Source organism: Ambystoma mexicanum, chromosome 6q (assembly GCF_040938575.1).
Source record: "Ambystoma mexicanum isolate Mex_15411 chromosome 6q, UKY_AmexF1_1, whole genome shotgun sequence".
In the NCBI taxonomy this organism is placed as follows: Eukaryota; Metazoa; Chordata; class Amphibia; order Caudata; family Ambystomatidae; genus Ambystoma; species Ambystoma mexicanum.
Genome location: NC_090937.1, coordinates 930,802,143 through 930,816,119, shown reverse-complemented (window position 1 = coordinate 930,816,119; position 13,977 = coordinate 930,802,143). Strand labels below are relative to the sequence as shown.

At 51.3% G+C, this 13,977-nt stretch overlaps 1 protein-coding gene across 4 annotated transcripts in view; it reads left to right on the top strand.

Moving 5' to 3' along the window:
- ASB5 (ankyrin repeat and SOCS box containing 5) overlaps nt 1-13,977 on the top strand; it is a 554,925-nt gene that overhangs the window by 302,002 nt on the left and 238,946 nt on the right. The window lies entirely within an intron of this gene.

Below are 13,977 nucleotides of genomic sequence, written 5' to 3'. Positions count from 1 at the left end.
ATTTCCTTCCCACTCTCCCCATCCCTTCCTTATCTAGGTCTTAGCTCTTGCACTATCTGAAATGTCGTCAGGCCGAGTACGATAGTTAATTTCACATCCTTACTGTTCATGGCCTGTAAGAATGTCATTGTATTTTCCCTTGTTCCCTCCCTTGCCTTGAAGCGCTTTGAAACACATTGTGTATAGGCGCTATATATATAAACTATCATATCATATCATAACCCGGGGCACGGGACGAGCCCCTGATGGTTCGCTCCCCGATCCCAATAATCCTGGGGGGCGGAGATGGACACCTCGGAAAGGAGGGTGGGGGGAGGTTGGGGAGAGGAAGATTGGGGGAAGGGAGAGAAATGGGGTAGGAGAGGGAGCGGGCTGGCAGTGTAAGGGGGGGTTAGCCGGGTGAAACCATGGATCTATAGCTTGCAGGAGTCCTTGAGCCGGGTAGGGCGAGTGCTAGTTTTTGAGGACAGGGTCCACAACGACAGTGGTTAAAAGACGGGTAGGTACACTGAATGTTAGGGCTTGAATTCGAAAAACAAGCGGTCCCTTACTAGCAACATGTTCCGCAAACAGAAACTAGTGATCCTCTTCCTACAGGAAACACATTAAAAGCAGGGGAAGTAGTCGACGATAAAGGGTAAGAAAATCGGGAGGAACTTGTTGGCCTCCCATTAGACCGCTAAGAAAGAGGGGTTGGGCATACTTCTGTCACTAACCTCACGGATGCTGAGACCAGGAGGGGCTTCGGAGGGAGGTTCTTGGAGGTTAAGGGGGATTGCGAGGGCGAGCGGATCACATTGGCCACCATTTACGCACCCAATGTGGCACAGATAAAGTTTCTACGTCAGGTATTTAGGGTGATGGACAAATGGGCGGAGGGAGCCATGATCCTAGGGGGCGACTTCAATCTTATAGTGGACCCGCAATTAGATTGGTGGTCGGCTAAGAGGGAGGGGGTGAAGGAGGTTACAAAAGACAACCTAGCCCTGAGGGGTCTATTGCAGGAGCACTACTGGGTGGATGTGTGGCTTAAAGCGTGGCCAGGTCCGGAGGGTTACGCTTTCTTCTCCCCCCCACAGCACACTTATAAAAGAATCAACCTCCTTTTGATATCAGAGGAGGCAGGGGGCGAAGTTGTGGTGCCGAGTGTGGAGGCGATCACCTGGTCGGATCACAAACATCTGGTGGTGGACTGGCTATTGCCAAGGACCACAAGGAATTATAGATGGCATTGCAATGACAAACTGCTGAGGGACCAAGTGTTTAAAGACTTCCTGAAGAAAGAAATGGAAGCCTACTTTGAGATTAATGATAATGTGGAAACGGAGATGACGGTAGTGTGGGAGGCGGCGAAGGCCACCTTTCGGGCCTCCTTATCGCGCAGGGGTCACGAAGGAAACCTGAAAGGACACTGATTGAGGGTAAACTTTGGGACGAACTAAGGGCTATGCGGGCGCGGCTTACCCGCAAAGATGAAAATCGGGAAGCCCTCTTGAGGGTAATGCGGGAGAAGAGACAGGCACTGCATGCGGTTCTTATTGGGGAAGTGGTCAAAAAAATTAGGTACACGCGACATGGGTATTACGAAAGGGGGGACAGGGTGGAGACCCTATTGGTGCAGAGAAGGAGAGACTGTAGGCTTGAGCGAAGGGTGGGAGGTATTCGAGACAAATGGGGGAGGCGGTGTAGAGAGGGGGAGTGGGTAGCGGAACGCTTTGCAGATTTCTATAGAAAATTGTACACCAAACAAGAGAGTGAATTGGTAGAGGATAACCAGACTTACCTTGCTGAGAACCATTTGCCCAAACTGACGGACTCGGAACGGGAGGCCTTGGAGGGGGAGATATCGGAGGAGGAGGTGAAGGAGGCTATTAAAAGACTTAAGCCAGGGAAGGCCCCGGGGGGAATGGTTACACTGCTGATTTCTATAAACAACATCAATCCATACTGGAAAAACCAATGGCCAAGTTGTTTAACTGGATTAGGGGGCAGGATACAAACCCACCAACATTCCTTTAGACCCTAATCGCTGTGATACCCAAACCAGGGAAGGACCCGGCTGTAACGCTCACCTGGTTCCCACGGGGGCGCTGGTCTAGTCTGGATTGCTGTGGCCTCTTCTAGCGTGATGCGCAGGACCCGGAACACCGATTGGACAGGACCTCCAAATCGTGCTTGCCTGGCCCGTAGGAATATCCTTCTGCAGATGAGAAAGGGGATTAACAGTCTGCAGAATAGTGTGCTAGCTCCCCCCTTTCCCCCTTCGTTCCTCTCTAACTTCCTCCAAACCCCGGTTTAAGCTCACCTTATGGTTTGGAAGGATGAACTCTCCATCCTGCTTCTGGTGCAGGGGCGCGTGTTCGTCCAGTTACTTCACTGGTTTTCAGAATGGCGCTGGCAAAATCCACTTGACTTTCCTGAGCGATGCGCCGTAAGTATGAAAGTTCAAAGTTCAAGTGAGGCCCCTTTTATGTTGTCTTTCTAACCTGTGATCTGTCCTTTATTTCAGGTGCAGAATGAAGGCGATGCGTCGAGGGGTTAAACTGCCGAGGTGAGTAGTGATGAGGGCGATCCCTCTAAATGTCCTTATCATTCCCCATAAATGTCTCTTGTCCTTTCCCCATAGGGGCCGGGGTACGGTACCTGCCAACGGGGCGGCGCCGACCCGAAATGTGGAAGAAAAGCCGGTAAGTATTATGGCTGTTAATCAGGCTTTCCTTCTGTGTTCCTTCTGCTCACCTTTTGTTTCTTCCTCTCTTCCCTAGGTGCAGAGATGTGGCGTCCGATGCTGACAGCCGCGATGGAGCCGGGAGATGTCTCGAGGACAGGTGAGTGAAGCGTGGCGCTGCAGCGAGCAACGCTATGCTTTTAAATGGAAGTCTTTCTTCAGGGATGCTGGCGAGAAGATTCCGGATGCAGGTAAGAAGTTTGAAATAGTCCTTGGTTTTCACCTTTCTCTTCTCTTCCTTCCTTGCAGGTCTTCCAGGTTCGAGGCGGGCGTGGCTGGAGTCCAGGAGCAGGAGCAGACACGGTGAGCGTTAAGCTGCAGGAAGCAGAACAACGCGAAGCATGAGCTGCTGTCTGGGCGTGGCTTAAATAGCCTCCAAAGAAGTCCCGGGTATGTATCCTTCCCCAACTAGGTATGTATCCTTCCCTGGCCACGCCCGAGTGAAAAAAAGTCCCTATGAAAAAATAGTCCTTTTCAGGTCTCAGGGAGGCCTGAAGCGTGCAGCATGGTCTGCATCAGGTAAGTGCACAAAACACCTCCCTTTATGAGCCTGGCGCCTATAGCGCCAGGACTGATGTCCAACATGAGCCTGGCGCCAAAGGCGCCAGGACTGAGTCCAAAGAGCCCCTATAAGGGGCCGCTGGGCTTTTACCCGAGGGCATGATGCCTGCTTCCGGGGGTGCTGGGCCTGGCCTGGTGCTCCGGGGGTAGGCATCATGACACCGGCGGAATGCAGCTCATATAGGCCCATCTCACTCTTTTTTTAAAAAAAAATGTTTTACTTTGTTTATTTTAAATCAAGGCAGGATGGCAAATACACATGTCACAACATATTTTCAGGATTTTTGATCCCCAGTCCTCATTCCCCCCACCAGGCTTCCTCCCTCCAGCCTTCCACCCCTCAGGTTTGGTGGCGGAATTTTCCCTCCTGGGTTATCCAGTTCGCCCCTTAGCGTCTATGTGTCTTCCTCAGGGTTCTCTTGGTGTTTCAGGATCCATCGGGCCCTGGTCGGTTTATGGGTCTGGGCGGGGAAGCGCTGGTCGTATTCCAGCACTGGGCTCCAAACATTCTGGAAGCGATGGAGCGTTCCCGCCTGTGCTGCCGACACCTTCTCCGCGATCAGGATGTCCCAGAGTTTAGACCACCATTGGGCTATGTGAGGGACTTCTGGGGATTTCCAGGCCCTGGCCAACACCGTTTTCCCCGCCAGAAGGCAGTGTGTCAATAGCTTAGCCCTGGTCCCGGAGCGCGGGTAGATCGCGGGGATCGGAGCTCCCAGCAAAACTGATTCAGGTTCCAGAGGAATCGCCGTTCCCGTAATCTGTGTGATGGTCTCCAGGCATGTCCTCCAGAACTGTCGTATTTTTGGGCAAGCCCACCACATACGGAAGAAGGAGCCTGGGTGGCCACATCCTCTCCAGCAGGCATGATCCACTTGTGGGTTCATGTGGTGAAGTCGAAGGGGCGGGTAATACCACCGGAGGAGCACCTTGTACGCACATTCCCTATTGGTAACGCAGGTGGAGGAGGTGTGTGTTCTGGTCCATATGTCCACCCAGGTTTGGTCCTCGACCGGATGACCTAAATCCGCCTCCCATTGAGCCATACAGCGGGTCTTTGTGGACAGGAAGTCCCTTAGGAAGCGCCTATATAGGGTGGATACCCTGCCCCGGGTTGGAAGGTCCCCCAGTGTCAGTTCCAGGGCGGTGGGCGGGCGTGTTGCTGCCTGCAGAGTTTGGGGGTGCGAGCAGCAGTGGCGTAGCTGGATATAAGTGAATCTGTCCCTTTCCTGGAGTTGGAACTTCTCCTTACATTGGGCGAAGGTGAGTGGTGTCCCTCCCATATATAGCTGGTCTATGGTCTCCAGCCCGCCCTTTATCCAGTTCCAGAAATTGCGGGGGTCCGCTCCGGGTGAGAAGGATGGGTTATGGAAGACCGGGGAGCGTGGGCTCAGTCCTCTTGGCACTCCCTTTTGCTTTAGTGCCCAGTCCCAGGAGCTAAGGGTGTGTTTAGTTGATAGAAGAAGGTCTCCCCAGTGTGTTCTGAGGGGGGGCGGGATGTGTGGCAGAAATCGCAAGGGTAGAGGTACTTGTGATTGTTCCAGCTCTACCCACCTGGGGCGGTTTGTTATAGTTTGCCATGCCTGAATCTGTGCTAGTTGTGCTGCTACACTATAGGCCCGCAAGTCCGGAACCCCCAGACCTCCTAGCTTGGAGCCCCCCAGCATCGTTTTGAGAGGGATTCTCGCTCTCTTACCTTTCCAGATGAATTTCAGCATTTTCCTTTGGATGTCCCTGAGGGTTAGTGTGGGAATCGCTACTGGGAGGGAGGCGCAGGCGTATAGGAACCTCGGCAGTAGGTTCATCTAGCATGCTGTGATGCGCCCCAGCAGTGAGATCTCTTGGGTCTCCCATCGTTTCAAGTCGCCTTCCAGTTCTTTAAGTAGCCGGGGGAAGTTGGCTTTGTATGTGTCTCTTGGGTTAGCTGGGATGTGGACCCCTAGGTAGGGGATGGCCTTCTTCACCCATGTCATCGGGCACATCGCAGTCAGTGGCTCCCGTTCTGCTGGGGTGAGCCCGATGCCCAAGGCCGAGGATTTGTCATAGTTTATAGTGAAGCCTGAGACCTCACCATAGGTGGTAAGTTCTTGTATCGCCTGTTTCAATGATGATTGGGCTTCTGAGATCGTGAGTAGGACATCGTCCGCGTATAGGCCGATTTTGTGTTGCATGGGGCCGTTCTGCAGCCCTTTAATTTGGTCATCTCCCCTAATCCTTTGGGCCAAAGGCTCCATGGTGAGTGCGAAGAGTAAAGGCGACAGCGGGCAGCCCTGCCGGGTTCCGCATGACAGGGGGATCGGAGCTGAGCTGTGTCCATTAATTCTTAGACTCGTACTTGGGCTCTTATAGTTGGTTAGAACCATTGTCTGAAAAGTTGACCCGAAGCCGAAGGCCTCTAGGGTGAGTTTCATAAAGGGCCAATCTACTCGATCAAATGCCTTGGCTGTGTCCAGAGCCACTAAGACCAGTTTTTGGGAGTTCCAGGAGGCAAGGTCCACCAGGTTCAAGGTTCTCCGTATGTTGTCTCCCGCTGACCGGTGAAGGATGAAACCTGCTTGGTCGAGGTGAATGATCTTCGGGAGGACGCGGTTCAAGCGGTTTGCCAGGATTTTTGAGTATATATTTGCATCGATGTTTAAGAGTGCAATCGGTCTGTAGGAGGTTAGACTCCTTGGGTCCTTTCCTGGTTTGGGCAAGAGGATGGTGGTTGATTCCTGCATTGATGGGGTGACAGAGCCTGTGTCTCTGAAGGAGTTGAACAGGGTCACCAGATGGGGGATCAGTTGTGGCCTGAATAGTTTATAGAACCTGGTCGAAAAGCCGTCCGGACCTGGGGCTCGTGTTTTAAGCGACTTGATGGCCTCCTCGACCTCCTCCCCCGTAATGGGCTCCTCCAATTCGTCTCTCGTTGTGTTGGCGAGACGGGGTACCGCTGCCCTCTGCAGATATTCCACTTGTTGCGGTAGGTTCTGAGGGGTTGCCTTCATGATTTGGGTCAGGTAGTCTGTCGCGAGCTGTCGTTTTTCGGGCTCCGAGTACCGGGTGACCCCCTCAGGATCACGCAGACCTGCGATCGTGTTGACGCGTCTCCGTTTGGCTAGTTTGGCCACCAGGAACCTGTTCGCCTTGTTGCCCTTCGCGTAATATGATTGTTTGGCTTTTGCCATCAGTAGGGCGGTTTGTTCCGCGTAGTGGGCTTCAAGCTTTTTCCTCGCTGTTCGCATGATCCGTTGCGTCTTAGGGGACCAGCCTTTTTCCTTGTGGATTGCCTCAGCTTCTCTTAGCTCGTCCTATAGAGCTATTCGGGTCTGGCGTCTGTTCCGGTGGTAGGCCGCTCCTTGAGCAATTAGGGAGCCCCTGATTACTGCCTTCATGGCATCCCAGTTATTCGCTAGTGAAGTGTCCGAGGCTGGGTTTTCGTCAAAGAAGTTTTTTATTCCCGTAGCGATCTTGTCTCTCATAGCCATGTCATTGAGAATCGGGTCATATAGGGACCATTTGCGTGGGTTATTGAGGTTGGGGTCCTGAACCCGGAGTTCCAGGAACACTGGAGCGTGGTCGGACATGGCTCTCGTGCCGATGGAGACCTCTTTGACTGAGGGGAAGGTGTGCGGAGAGATCAGGAACAGGTCGATCCTTGAGAAGGTGCGGTGTATGAACGAGTAGAAGGAGTAGTCTCTTTCGTCGGGGTGAAACACCCGCCATGAGTCTATTATCTCCAGAGACCTGAACAGCCGGAGGAGGCTAAGTGCTTGGGCGAAATCGCTTGGAGTCGGGGGGTGTGACTGGTCTTTAGTGGGGTCGGGAACCCCATTGAAGTCCCCTCCGACAATTGTTTGACCCTCCACAAAACTAGCGAGAGTCGTGCCCAAGAAGTCGTAGAAGTGTGATTGTCCAGTGTTAGGGGCATATACCGAGATGAGGGTGTATAGGTCTCCCAACAGGAGGCATTCGTCTGCTGTGTATCGGCCTTCCGGGCATGTTTTTGTTTCCAGGATTTGCAGGTTCAAGTCTTTTCTAAAGAGGATCGCCGTGCCTCCCTTTTTGCTTGGGCCAGAGGCAAAAAATTGAAGTGGGAATAATCGAGAGCGAAGCTGGGTCACGTCCGCCGGCAGCAAGTGGATCTCTTGGAGCATAGCTATCGCTGCGTCTTCGTCCTGAAGCTTTAATAAAATTGCCTTTCGTTTGTTAGGGGAATTCAGTCCGTTAACATTTAGGGAGAGGATTCGCAGAACTTGATTGTCCAGTGGTGTCCCATTCTCTATCTCTTGGGTTGGGGGGGGAGTTTGAGTCGGTGGTTCAGCTGCCATGTTTGTCGTGGGATCTTGTGGTACCATCCTGCACTTGAGGTTTTAACGCGGAACCCCAACGGGGGGCCGCAACTTTAACTGGTGGGTAGACCGACATTGTAAATACGGGCGTACCCTTGGCCAACGGGGCCGATTGTCCCATCGCGTATCAAGTACTGTGGGTTTCCAAGGAACGAAAGTTGGAAAGTGTCCTTGGAGTGGGTATGAACCGTGGGTATGGTCCGCTGTCTCCGCCCTCCAGGCTCATCAGACTAAGCGTTATGTGGCGGATCCGAGTTCAGATCGGGTCAGAGGAGACCAGGGAAAGATGCTGTTGAAACCTGGGGATGCGGGGGGCGCCATTGTTCATCTCTTTCTGTTGATCCGCTGGGTTGATGACCATGGCGTACGGTTAGGTTTTGGGGAGGAAAGCGGCCCAGAGCCCTCAGCTCCTTCCGGGTTTGGTGTAGAGAGTTCCTGGGGCGAGTTTGGATGCATGATCCTCTCCGCATCCTCCAAGTGACTGATCCGGCTTAGGGTGTCTTTATATGTGAATTGTAGAGCCGCTGGAAACAGCCATCTATAGCGGACTTGCTGCTCCTGGAGGAACAGTGCCAGGGGTCGGAGCGCTCTGCTTTTCTGAAGGGTGAGTGGTGAGAGGTCCTGGTAAATTTGAAGTGGCGTGCTCTGAAAAGTAATTTCCTCCCCTTGGCGGCTAATCGCCGAAATCGCTTCCTTGGTTGTAAAGAAGTGGACCCTCGTAATGACATCTGGGGGGGTCAGAGACTGCCCCTCGACGCGGGCGAAGTCTGTGGGTGCGATCTAGCAAGAGCTAAGATTTATCCAGGTCCGGGAGGAGGGCCTCGAAGAAGCGTCCCACGTAGTCGGCTAGCTTGTTGTCGGGGACGGAGGTTGGGACCCCCCCGAATGCGAAGATTGTTGCGGCGCGCCCTATTTTCAAGGTCCTCATGTTTAAACTCCAGGATCTCGCATTTCTGATGCAGGGAGTCAATGGCTCTTTGCATTTCCCCTAGAGTGGTAGTGTGATCCCGAGAGTGGTCTTCGATTTCTCCGAGCCTCTGTTCGACCTCCGTAACCCTTTCGTCTGTCTGTTCGATTTTGGTGGTGAGTTCTGACAGGCATGAGCGAAACTCCGACTTGATGTCCGCCATGAAGGCTATCAGGTCCCCTTTGGTAGCGAGGGCTCCCCCGTCCTCCTGTTGTTTCTGTGGGGTGAGTTTGGGGGGCTCTTGCTTCTTGCTTTTATCTATTGCAGTGAGCATGGTGGAGATATCTGCGCCCTTGCCAACCTTTGTTTGCCTGGACATGATGATCGTGTTTGGCAGACTTGGCTGGAAGAGTTGCAGCGGGACCAAAGCTGTGGGAGACGGCACTCAGCCCCCTCTAGGTCCGCAGAATTTAGTGCGTTGTAGGGGTGGGAGGTCGAGTGTTTTCGGCGCCAGCTGCCCAGGAGAGTTCAAGCATGGGAGTGCGAAGTCGGTGGAGTAGCCGTGATTCCGCAGTAGTCTGGGTCGCTAGCTGGATGAGTGGGCCGGGGCGCCCCAGGAAGTACTAGTGCATGGGAGGGGGAGGTGTGTCGCTGCGGTATGGCCCGCGAGGTCGAGACTTCTCTGGGTGGCTCTCGGGGCTTATCTCGTGGCCTCCATATTTCCCCCGTCGACCTGGCCGTATGCAGCCCCCGATGAAGTTCTCACATATTCTCCGGGCAACCCCGATACGATCCGGCTGGATCCGTGTTTGCGGGTCCGTTTGCTACTCTTCTTCGGTCCCCCTGAACCCCGTCACCATCGGGTTCGTAGTATGTTGTTGAGTTCCGGCGCGGCCGCCATCTTGGTTTCTTCGAATGGTGACGGGGGAGCGATTCGGTCGCTAAGTTCTAGGAGAACGCTCCAGCGTTCGGAGGTCATTGTAGGCCAGGTTGTGCCTCATCGGTTCCGATCGCTGTAGATGACATTGGCGACTCGGATACTCGATCAGAACCGCTTGAATTTGACGGCGGCGGCGGACATCCCACGGGCGGCCTCAAGGGAGCGACCACATCGATGGCGCTCCAAGCCACGCCCCTCGCCCATCTCACTCTTAATGTAGATGCAAAGATCTTTGCCAGGATTTTGGCGACACGTTTGGAGAGATATCTTCCCCGGCTGATTCAACCGGGCTAGGTGGAATTTGTGCTGGACAGCCAGGCAGGGGGCAGACAGCATGCGGAAGACCCTCCACATGCTGGGCTCGAGGGTGGTCTGGCAGGAGGGGGCCCTTTTGCTATCTCTGGACGTCGAAAAGGCTTTCGACAGCGTGAGTTGGGCCTTCATGGGGGGGGGTCTTCGCGTCCCCTGGGGATGGACCCGAGATGGTTGGGCTGGATGTCGGCCTTATATTCCAGCCCCTCAGCAAAGGTAGTGGTGCATGGAGTTGAATCGGGGTCGTTCCCTGTGCTGAGGTAGGGGCAATCCCTTCTCGTAGCCACCTTGCCATGGTGCTCACAAGAGAAAAACCCAAACAGGAAAATGTTGATGGAAGACCTCTTTAAGGATCCAAAATAGAGGAGGCAGCACCAAGGGAAGGTTCTCAGCAAATTAAGCTTAGGAAGCAGATTAGAATCAAATCCAGAGTTAGCGTGAAGGAAGTAGGCACTAAAGACTCCAGTTGAAAAGAACTTGCCGACACAGAATCGTTGTCAGGAACAGGAGGACAGAACAGAGAAACAGGACACAGGAACACAAGAAAGGATAAAGGATGAAAACAGAACAACATGTAAAATCCTAGAACAGAGTGAACCCTGAAGCAGAGCAAAGCAACAGCCTTTCTGCAGCTTGGTAAGATATCCGCTAGGCAGTGACATTGGGTCGCCAATACAAGACACCATCTCAGGTGTGGAAAAACACTACGTGCTTATCTGGGATCATGCTTCTTATCTTAAACTACCTCCATAGTGACCAATTCTGCAGTACAGGCAGAAATGTGACACTTGCATTCTTTTCTGCACCAGACATAGGCCATGTAAAGATCTGTTATAGCGGGTTGAATGGCCAAACTTTGGTCCTTCAACCTTATTGACAGTATAAACTTTATCCGGCCCCCAGCATAAGAGGGATGTGAGACTCTAGTGAATTCCAGGATTGTTGTGATCAAAATATTTGATGCAATCAGGACGGTAACAGTTTTATTTGGTACTAATTTTCAATTATTAATAACCCAGAGGGAGTGATCAGTGTGATCAGTGCCAGTGTTAATCACTGCCCAATGATCCTGTGCTCTAGCACCCAGAAGCGTCTCATGTGCTAGATGGAATTACCAATAACGATCTCGGACCCAAATAACAGACTCAAAGAATATGGCAAAGTACTACTTTATTATTAGCATAGAATAAAGTAGGGCAATCTGGCGAACAATAAGCAGTAGTTTACTCACTCACACCCAAATGTGATTATACAAAGGTTTTATACCTTGATATGCATCATCTATGATGTCATCCTACGTGGCAAACTGTAAAACCTATTGAAGGGAGGGATTGGTTAAGGGAACATATGTACCTATAGTATGTGTAAGTGTTAATAACATAATTGTCTGCCCTTTATCTGGTGGGCACGTCTCAAACTACCTCTATATACGCATAATACTGATTATAGTGGAAAAATGGCAGCAGGTTCGTCTTTGCAACATTGTATAGCAGGTTTCTACATAGACAATCTGATTGATTGGCATGCTTTCCCAACCTTGGACTTTCGGCTCCTTAGCAGCATGTAAGCAAAACGAAACTAAGGTGCTCAGAATAATGGCAGACTTCTGCCCACTTTCCCAATTAGTCCATCATTTCTCATCGGTCAGGCCCCAAGCCAAGGCTTCTCCTTTGCAGTTGACCTTGAAGCCTGTTCTCTGTTCTGGGACATTCAAGGGAGTGTAGGCATACTATTTTCGTTTGGGCTTAATAAATAATCCTTGTTTTTGACTTCTGAATCACGTGTGAGGAGACCACAAATGTGTCCATCTTGAACTTCTGTTTACTGCTATTTGATTCAATTGAGCTGGGTGTCATTACCCTTCTTGGCATCTGGAGACTTGCTCAGCCCATATTGCATAGGTTTTCTGCATCTTTAATTGTCTAATACTTGGCTCTTGCAGATGTTTTCTTCTTTGCTTAATCTAAGAGAAATATGTCTTGCGTACATGGCTTGTCCTTTTGACTCCCCTTGTGCCATGCAATTATTCCTTGAAGTAGCATCCATGATCCCAGGCCAATAGACTCCTCTTTATTCCTCACACAAAGGTGTTTTCCCAGCGTCTCCTTACTCTGTAGCCCTGGTCTGTCTGCATGGTAGCTTGATTGGCTTCAATAAGAGTCCGGGGTCCACCTTTCCATCATGGCCGCTCTAGCCATGTTATGTTTTCCGCTGCAGCAAACTTCTATATGTCTCATCTACCTTGCATTTCTGCGTATATACACTTATTAGTCAGCAGGTTACTTTATCTTCTTTGCATATATGATTTCTTCATATTCGATTAAATGTTTCTCTAATTACTTCAGTTACATCTTTATTCTTTGAGTATTTGCATATCGTTTCAGTCAGTCTCAGTATCTTTCCTCTATGACGTCACTCTGATCTTGTCAGATTTCACTTATAGCTCTATGATGTCCAGTGGTGTGTGCAGACATCCTTCTACCCGCTCAGTGGGAGGGTACATTCTATACGGTTGTCTGAGTGCATATCGTCTCTCACACACTTGATGCGGTATTGGGATGATTCCTTGTGTCCCACATAGAGCTCTTCTCCTACTGTTCCAGTATGACAGAGGTGAGGGAGCAGGAGCTAGGAATGACCTGTCCACCTGCTCCTCTGCAGTCTGAAAATTAGGACTGAAAATTGGCACTCGCCACTAGCCAGTGGAAAGTGATAATTGACGCTTGGCGAATAAGAAATGGTGTGCTGTGTGTATGTGCAGAAGTGATGTGGCGAGTGACTCTATATGGCTGGTTAGTAACTTGCAACTTAAAATGTTTACCCCTACTATAATAATAATCTGGTATTTATATAGCACTTTCCACAAATCACATTACATTAAACCAGTGGTCTTCAAACTTTTTTGGCCTGGGCCCTCCCTGAGCAAAATATGTGCAGGCCGGGCCCCCCCTGAGCAAAATTTGGGCAGGCGGGGCCCCCCCAAAAGTGCCAGATGGACAGTATGTAGTAATGGCTATGAACTTTTGTGCGCCGTCACCGCACCCTACTCCCAGCACACACCCTGGGCTCTCCCCACCCTGCCCCCACCACTATCCCAGTGTTCCCGCCCATCCTGCTCCCACCACATTTCCATAACACAAGCATACACGCATCCATACACATATTTAAATAAAAAATAAATCACCATAAACGTACCTTCTGCAGGGGCCTGTGCGTGGTTGCTAAAATGCCCCGCTCCAGGTTGCTCTGCCCGTAGGTGCGAGGAGGCGCAGGAGCACCCCCTCGTACATACATACATGCAGTGCCCCAGCCAGCATTTTCAATGAGCTATGCAAGGCTGACGAAGCAAAAAACCCCCAGCGTTGCATGGCTCAGTGATCATGTGCGGTTGGGGAACAACTATCAAAAGGCAAACAGTGTTTCCCTTTGACAGTTCAGCCAGCCCAGGAGCACTCCCTCAGCTGGGAAAAGCTGGGAAAAGCAGCTGAGGGAGTGCTCAGTGTTTCACTGGGCTGGCTCCTCGGCTCCTCCATAATGGGTGAGGGGGCCAGTGGGTGGACGCCCGCTCACCCATTATGGATGAGCCACCAGGCTTGGACTGGCCTATAGGGCGATGACCGTACCAAAAATGCTAGTGTAGGACAGTCAAAATGGGCCACGTTTTTGGCCAATGTGGGCCAGTTTGAGGAGTTACTTCACTATGCAGCTAGTAGTTTTGACCATTGTTGCTGAATAAATATTCTTTAAATATCACAATTTGTTTACATTTGAACAAAAAACACCCCCTTGTGTACTATTCAAACAGTCTGTGACTAAAGGACTGAGTATCCATTTTCAATTGCTGGCCAATTTTTCATTGGTGCCTTAGGCCGTTTTTACGGTCCAGTCTGACCATGTTAGCTGCACCTGCCCATTTCCTACAATCTTAAAAAAAAAAAAAAATTCATGCTGAGCTCTCGCGCCCCCCCCCCCTCCCTGGGGCGCGCCCCACAGTTTGAAGACCTCTGCATTAAACAATGATTCATGCAGTTGTTATTGCACAACCAACATTGGTACATATTTAACAACCACCAAAGGATGAAAGGCTGAGCTGGTCCCACGGAACCTGTTCATGGGACCAACAGATCACACCCAGATCCCAGCACTCATTGATATATCCAGCTGGCTTCCCAGAGGCAGTGTAAAGGAGGTTGAACAG